The following is an 8,456-nucleotide window of genomic DNA, read 5'->3' on the forward strand; positions in this document are numbered from 1 at the left end:
TTCTAGCGGAAGTATTTTATATGTGTCAAGGTTGAGGAGATTAAAGTAGCTATTTGTAAGATGCGGAAGGATCCGGCAACTTGGCCAGACGAGATTTCGGTGGATTTTTAGAAAAATACTGATGAGGAAGGTTTGGAGTGGCTGACAAGGTTGTGTAACATCATTTTTATGTTAGCAAAGATGCCCAAAGCTTAGAGATTAAGTACTATAATTCCATTATATAAGAACAAGAGGAACATTCAGAGTTACAATAATTATAGGGGTATCAAGCTATTGAGTCATATTATAAAGGTTTGGGAAAGGGTGGTAGAGTTGAAGCTAGGGAGGATCGTGACTATTTCCAAAAATGAATTTGATTTTATATCAGGTCATTCAACTACTGAGGTCATTTGCCTCATGAAGAGATCAGTGGAGCAGTTTAGGAAGTGGAATAAAAACTTGCACGTGGTGTTCATTGATCTTTAGAAGGCATATAACAAAGTCCCAAAGGAGATTCTGTGGAGGTGCTTGGGGCTAGAGGGGTTCCTTTGGTGTATATTAAGTCGATTTAGGACATATACAACAATGCAAAGACACGTGTAAGGATAGTAAGAGGATATTGGGAGCACTTTCATGTTCTGATAGGGTTGCATCAGGGTTTGAGTCTTAGCCCATTTTTATTTTTCTTGGTGATGAATGTTTTGACGCGGCATATTCAATAGGAGGTACCTTAATGTATGTTATTTGCTGATGATATTGTACTACTACTAGAAATTACCCCTATGGCAACAATTCAAAAATCATTACAATAGGCATAACAACCGCCGCCATAGCTCTACAACAACGGTTAAGCAAGCGTCCTATATGTGAGCGTTGCAATAGAGTTATCGAAACAATTGATGCGACGGTTGGTAAAAACAGTCACCATAGACCAACCTATAGCAACGGTTATTTTTTCTTCTATTGGGACACCTCTTTTCACCTATAATGTCAGTTCATAACCGTTGCAATAGATTCTACTACAACGATGATAAACCGCTGCAATAGAAGCTATTGCGACAGTTTTATAATTCTATTGCAACGATTTTTTCCTATCTATTGCAGCTATTTTTAAAGCCTATTGCAACGGTTATTATTCTATTGCAACATTTTTTGACTACCTATTGCAACAGTTTTGATGGCCTTTTGCAATGATTTTTGACTACCTATTGCAACAATTTTTAACTACTATCGCAACGATTTATTAATCTATTGCAACGATTGTTACCACATGTTATAACTAGTTCAAATATCAATTTCAACAATTTATATAAAATAGTCACACAAATTGTAAATTATTGTTTACATACATAATAAATTATAATAAACAATTATACACATAACAAAACAAAAATCATTCCTTAATAATCACATAATCCAAAATATGGAATTAACAAACTAGTAATCTAAATCCAAAAGTAAAATGTTAATTAAGTACCCAAATGATTAGTTAAGTTCTTACATAGAAACATGTTCTCTATCTTTAGACAGACCATGGTCTGATTAAAATGAAAGATCAGAGCTTGAGCACGTCGGGCAATGGCATCCAACATTTCATCTCTTTGCCTGAACAAAATAAGTAAAGAAAAATTAAAAGAGAGGCAATAGATTCACTGAGGTTTGTAGTTGAAAGCCATAACTACTAATGGCTAGCAAACATGGAAGTTACCTGTCAATTAAAATGACTTCCCGTGAATCCATCTGCAATTTCTGCTCATAACTCGTAAGCGACATAAATGGCCGATCTCGTCCGGAGTCATAAAAGACATCTTCATCAATACACAGAAAGAAATCATGCTGTATTTGCAGGATTCCGTTGAATGATCTATTGGTCTGCGGGTTTTGCATGGTTTTTGAATATCAATGACCCCATCGAGGTGCCTTTTCGATTTTGGAGGATTATTGGACACCTCAGAAGACGAGCTTCCCTCGACCAAATCAGCAGCATCAGAATGAGAACCTACTGAAGCATCACATTTTTTACAATTCTAAATATCTATGCCTGTTTCAATGGAGTCAGAAGCAACACATGAAGATCTTTCTACATACTGGTCCTCCTTTAATCTGATACGTTCATCAGCAACACTGGCCAATGAGTCTGCACTCATTTTCTTTAGTAAAATAGTTATTTATCATCTGTATCGTCATCCACTATGCTTGATGAGCCTTCCACCAGAGAATCATTAATTAGCTCAGAATGTTTGCAGGCAAAACATATCCTGCTGTTATTTAATCTCTCTTGACGAGCCCTCTGCTACAAATAATACTGCCGTTTCCATCTCTTCTCGATTTTTGAGGCCAAAAACATCTATGATTGGATGATGAACCACATAAATGTCCGGACAATATGATAGAAGCTCCTGCACAATTAATAATTTACACATCAGACTTCTCAAAGGTGCTACCCTTCTAAACAAGACTTCCTAGGAAGGGCAATATACAAGATCCTAAAGAACCAGAATACACAGAAAGAGCATTAGAAATAAGGAGGGGAGACGAGAGATATCGAAGAACTCACCATTTTGGGAATTCTCAGAGGTTTCCTCCTAATCATAACCTTCAAGCACGTCCATTTCTGAAGATGAACTGGTGAAGTCATCCTTGGACAAATCTATGAAATTCCCCTCCAAATTGCAGCATACCCTCGAAGAAATGGAACAACACCTAAGAATTTATTTGTCCTTCAGGGAATTTAAATGAAGATATATGAGTCAGAATAACGTAATTCTAATAGACAAATGAATCAAATACATTTCAGTTTTTTTTCCACTAAGATGCGAGAAATTTATCAAGATTAAGAGTAGATGCCTCTCATGTTATAAACATTTATCAAAAAGGGGAAAAAGAAACAGAAACTAGAGAAGAAGCCTAAAAGCAATAAATCTAAAAAGAAATCGTGGTTTCAGTAACACATACCTGAAGATTTAGTCTCTACAGATTATACATTGAAAGGAGATCAAGATTCTCCAAGATGTTAACCTATTGTTAGAAAAGTCCAAATTCACTAATCTTTGCAGAGAAGACAAACCCCGAGGTACTTCAATAATTTATTATTAGCAACCTTCAGTGACAGCATGAAGTTAAGATGGGTTATCTCAATAGGTAAATTCCTCATCTTATTGAATGAAAGATCCAGGCACTCCAAATTAGTGAGACAGGCAATTTCTGGAGGCAGGTATCTGCAGGAACAACAAAGAACAGTGGCATTATAATGGAGTCCAAAGATTAAAATATTAAATGGTTTATAGATATGAACTGAATCTACAAGCTTACGGTTCACAACTTTCAACCACTAGCAACCAATAGTAAAGCACTGATTGTCAAAAGTGTCGGCAAAATGAAGATTTAGCCTTTCAAAAATTAAAACAATAAAATGTGATTCATGGATATCTTTAGATATCAGACCTCATCTAACAAAATGTATAAAGTGACAAATAACTTTAAAATGGGTTTATCTCAAGAGTCGAGACTCTCGCGTAACTGTGCCAACTAAAGTAAGACTATAAAAAACAAATCCTAACACCTATTTCCAAGTCAAATCCTCCTTCCAAATGCAAAGAAGACTAGTTTCCAGCACTACCAACATTAAGAGACTACATACAACACAAATTAGAAAGGATGTTAACCTATTGATAGAAAAGGGTCATTCTTTTGAAACAGAATAAAAAGAAAAGTAGGTCATAGTTTTTGAAAGTGAGGGAGTATTAGATATGGAACACACTACTACGATGGAAAGACGTGATGTCAACAGGCTTGCACTTCTGAACCACCTTTTGCAACTCAAACCCTATGAGGCAGTTAAGATCTGGACCGAGAGGTGTGGAAATTCAGGAGTGTAGCTAGTTAAACATCGCAACACGAAAAGTTGTTTAAAGGTACAAGTAAATTCAAGTTCAAATGAATAACAAATTCTTTTTCAAAAAGAAGAGTTATTACTTGAAGTCACAAGAAACATTAAGTGACGGACTCTGAAGTGCCAAGGAAGATGCTTAATATTATGACAAGGATAAAACTAGATGAAGCAAAACCAAAAAGGTAAATACTGCTATCGATAAACCATTTTCTTTTCCCCTCTTTGACCCGTTTATGTTGCAGTTTATGGAATTAGCGGTCAATATACTCTAGATGTTCCTCTATATTTGACACTATCGCATACTTCTCCAAGCTACTCTAATGGCCTGCTCTTTTCCTATATCAGAAATCTCAAATTACCAATACATAACTAACATTCTAGAGTGTGACGAAAAAACTTATTTTACAATCCAACTCAACATCGAATTTCTAAAACACAATAACTTCTTGATGAAGAAATGATGGAAGCATAAAACATGATTTAGATAGAAGAAATTTCCAAGAAGAAAACCATACAGTATAGCTTTGAGTCATAGCGTGATATCCAGGAATTCATCTATTTACCAACTCTAAAGAAAGTCCAAGTATCCAATACAAGACATTTCCCTTGGATACACACTTAGTAGATGCTAACCTAGATCAAGGGAAAAGAGATGAAACTATATGAAAATAACAGCTGCTAAGACTTTATCCAACAGAGAGAGAATTGACTTGAAAGATAATCTTCAGATTGTAAAAAATTAAAATGCCCTATTATGTATATCCAGTGTTAAAAATACTTAAGTTCAAATGGAACCAAATTCATATAGTGACTTTGAAACACGATAGTCAAACAAATGAGATCGCATGTAAAATATGAAAACTTGAACCCTTGAATAAAAAATGGAGAAAATAAACCAACAGTACAGACACAAAAGTCCAGTTGAGTTGTTGTCTCAGCTAGAACACTCCGTATTCATTAAACATCTAGCCTCTTAAGGCCCCATGCCAGCACCACTTTTTCTATTTACATTTACGATTCAAGTTTTCTACTCAAAATTAACAAAAAAAAAGTGTCGATTAGTTTAAAAATATGTATTAGCATCAATAAAATGGATAAAAATCACGAGAGATCAAGGTTCAAAATTCAGCTGTGACTAAATCAGTTAGTTAATTTCTTCTTAGTTATTTAAGTCTTGATGGACAGATTTACGCATAAATTTATTTTACTAATAAGTAATAGAAATAGACACAAATAGTTGAGTTGCAGGCAAATTAACCGGCCGATTTAGGATATGAGTTTTACCTTTGTACCTGCATCAATCCCATGTTCCTCTCAGCCGGTACTTATTTAAAAAATGGTATTATAGCGAGAAATACAAAGAGTATAACTTCACCAAAGAAACCAACAAAAGAATGACCAAACACAAAGCTTGTCAAGGATATGTTCCCAAAAGAATTACTCGCACTAAACTAATAAATATAACTTAACTATGGTAAATAGATTTTGCAATGAGAAATGAAAGTACCACAGAGTAGATATGATCAGATTCAGGGCTCATTACATTGCAATGGGAAAAAAGCCATTGAACAAAATACAAGATAGATTGGGTAAGATAACAACTACTCATCCAATTGCCTGTTAATTGTGATTTCAATTTATGCAGAAGTAATATCACCAAAAAGCTTCATCATTATCAATTAAATTCAACAAATGATCTTGCCATGACATATCGCTGCCTCTTAGGAAACATTGCCATGCCATATCGCTATACAACTTGTGAAGTCTCAAACTTCCGAATGTGACGTGAAAATGTTGGGTGTATTTGTCCTTGTCATAGAAATATCTTAGAGCATCACATAGATATATATATATATATATATACACAGATTAATTATATAGAGAGAGCATCACATAGATATACATACAAATCAATTAACATAAATAATTTTTTTTCCCACTTCTCAATGTGGGAGAAAAGAAAATTAACCTTAACTTGAAATCAAGATCGAAAATAAGGTCAAAATTGAGAAGAACACACTATCCTTAAAATCTCCAAATGGAAATTGAGATCGAAATCGAGAAGAATATAATAACTTTAAAATTTCCAAATTGAAGAAGAACATCCCAAAATAGTAAGTGGGTTAGATCTAAAACAACAAACTACCCTAAGAGATTAAAGAGTAACAAAATCGTACACTCTCAATGTTGAAAAATGGAAAATAAAATCGTAAGCTCTCAAGTAGGTCAAAATCATTACCTTAATCTAATGTTGGTTACTCATAATCTCTCAATGTTGGAAAATGAAAAATAAAATCATTACAAAATGGATACAAAATGGGTTAGCTCTCAATTGCCATTGCAATTTACATAGTAAAACACAGTGAACAGACTTTCTTTGAATTTCTTTTTTTTGATCGGAAGATGTAAGCGAACAGGGTTAAAGACGATCTTCAACACTTTCTTTTTTGTTAGGGTTTTGGAAAGAAATTGTTAAGCTTATTGAGAAAGAAAAATAGTGTTTTAGGGCCCATTTGGCCATGAAATTTTTTCCCTTTTTTTCCAAATTTTTTTTCGAATTTAAAAATTATGATGTTTGGGCATGAAAATTTGGAAAATAATTTCGAAAATTTTTTTTGAAAAGGAAAAACTGGTTTTTGTTGTTTTCATAATTTTACTCCAATTCCAACTTTTATTATTATTACATATAACCCTAATATTATAAATTTTTACATAAAACTCTCCTTATAATATTACTTTTTTAATATTATATATAGCAGTTTTAAAGAATAAGATAATTATAATTTCAAACTTAATGCTATCCTAATTAATATATATCTCTTTTTCTCTCACATCATTATTTTTATCGCTTATTCAATTTTCTTCCTTATTTGAGACATTATTTTACTGCTAATTTATATTTATACACATAAATATATAAAGTATTATATTTATATCCATAAATAAGTAAAGTATTATATTTATACCCATAAATATATAAAGTATTATATTTATAATAGAAATATACAAAGTATGTTATATATAATGTTTATACAATGTATATACCATATACACACATAAATAAATCTACAAAGTATTAATAAACATACTAAGCATATTTATAATATAAATATACAAAGTACATTATATATGAAGTTTATACCATCTATATACCATATACACACATATATAAAAATACAAAGTATAAAGAAATATGCTAAGCATATTTATATATTTATGGTGTATGATATAATATACCATAAATATGCAAAGCATGTTTTATGTAGAAATAATTTATTCACACATAGTAAAATCTTTCATGTATAAAAAAATTAAAGAAATAAATTAGCGGCATCCTAAAATTTAATAACAACTCATCATTTCCTATTTTTTAGGAATGAAAAATGATGGAAATAAATTAAATAAATTCCTAAAAAAATAAATTTGTTTGAAAGATAATCTTTGTTACCTAAAAAACAGGAAGCAGTGATCTATTAATATAATATTCATATTTAAAATTTTCAACTATAAGAAAACGACTATTAATGTAAATATTATATATGTCATAATTGAAATTCATTAAATATGGCCATGTACATGTAATTATTTTTATAACAGTGTCTAATTGTGTTCTTTTTCCATTTGTAGGTAAATTTTAGTTGGGTGATTTTGATAGTTTGTAAAAGTTAGGGCATAAAATCATATGTAAAAAAGTTTTTTCAAAAGTCAAAAAAAATTTTCAAAAAAGACATAGCCAAACACAACTCCAACTCCAATTTCAACTCCAACTCCAACTCCGGAAAATTTTAGTTTTCATGGCCAAACGGCAACTTAATAAACTGAAAAATATTTGGGCAGACTGTGAAATATTATGGAGGGAAACTAATTAATAAACAATGTATATATTTTTTGTAATGGTTTGTTTTTTTATTAAGCGGCGCCATAAATGTTTTTTTGGCAACAGTTTCAATATCGTTGCTCTACATAAACCTATTGTAACGGTTTATTTTCAGTAGCAATGGTCATCACACTAAATCTTATTAGCAGAATAATTATTTTTTGCTATGGTTGAAAGCATTGCCATAGATAATCTATAGCAACATATTTTCAACCTTCACTAAAAAGTTCATTTCCATAGATCTAATTTCTGGTAGCGATAAAACTCGTAGCGACAATGTTGTGATGGATGTTTAGACTTACTAGGAGGGATATGGTTAGAAATACGATTATTCAGGAAAAGATGAGAGTGGCTTTGGTGGAGGACAAGATGGAGAAAGTGAGGTTACAATGGTTAGGCATATGATTAGGAGGGGCACGAATGCTCTAATATAGAGGTGTGAGAGACTAGCTATGGATGGTTTTAAGTGGGGTAGAGGTAGGCTGGAGAAATATTAGAGGAAGATGATTAGTCATAACATAGAGCAATTACAACTTACGAAGGACATGACCTTTGATATGAAGGTATGGGTGATGCAGATTATGATAGAAGGTTAGTAGATAGGAGTACGTCCGTAACAGTATAAAAAAATGGTTTGTTGTATTTGTGCTTGTAATTTCTTGTAGTCTTTTGTTCATAATGTTTTGGTGATGTCTATGATTTTGAATA

General features: G+C 32.2%; 1 long non-coding RNA gene across 4 annotated transcripts; it reads right to left on the reverse strand.

The window, feature by feature from the left end:
- Positions 1-1,358: 1,358 nt before the first annotated feature.
- Positions 1,359-6,352, reverse strand: LOC107842918. 4 transcript variants are annotated; one of them, XR_007053179.1, is made up of 6 exons: positions 5,156-6,352; positions 4,387-4,504; positions 2,935-3,197; positions 2,537-2,699; positions 1,688-2,378; positions 1,359-1,584 (listed from the first exon to the last, which is right to left on the reverse strand). It is a non-coding gene; the product is annotated as an uncharacterized LOC107842918 (long non-coding RNA). The 4 variants fall into 4 exon arrangements; XR_001666197.2 differs by lacking the exon at positions 4,387-4,504 and having other exon boundaries at positions 6,111-6,351; XR_001666199.2 differs by lacking the exon at positions 4,387-4,504 and having other exon boundaries at positions 5,156-6,351.
- Positions 6,353-8,456: the final 2,104 nt, after the last annotated feature.

Source organism: Capsicum annuum, chromosome 1 (assembly GCF_002878395.1).
Source record: "Capsicum annuum cultivar UCD-10X-F1 chromosome 1, UCD10Xv1.1, whole genome shotgun sequence".
In the NCBI taxonomy this organism is placed as follows: domain Eukaryota; kingdom Viridiplantae; phylum Streptophyta; class Magnoliopsida; order Solanales; family Solanaceae; genus Capsicum; species Capsicum annuum.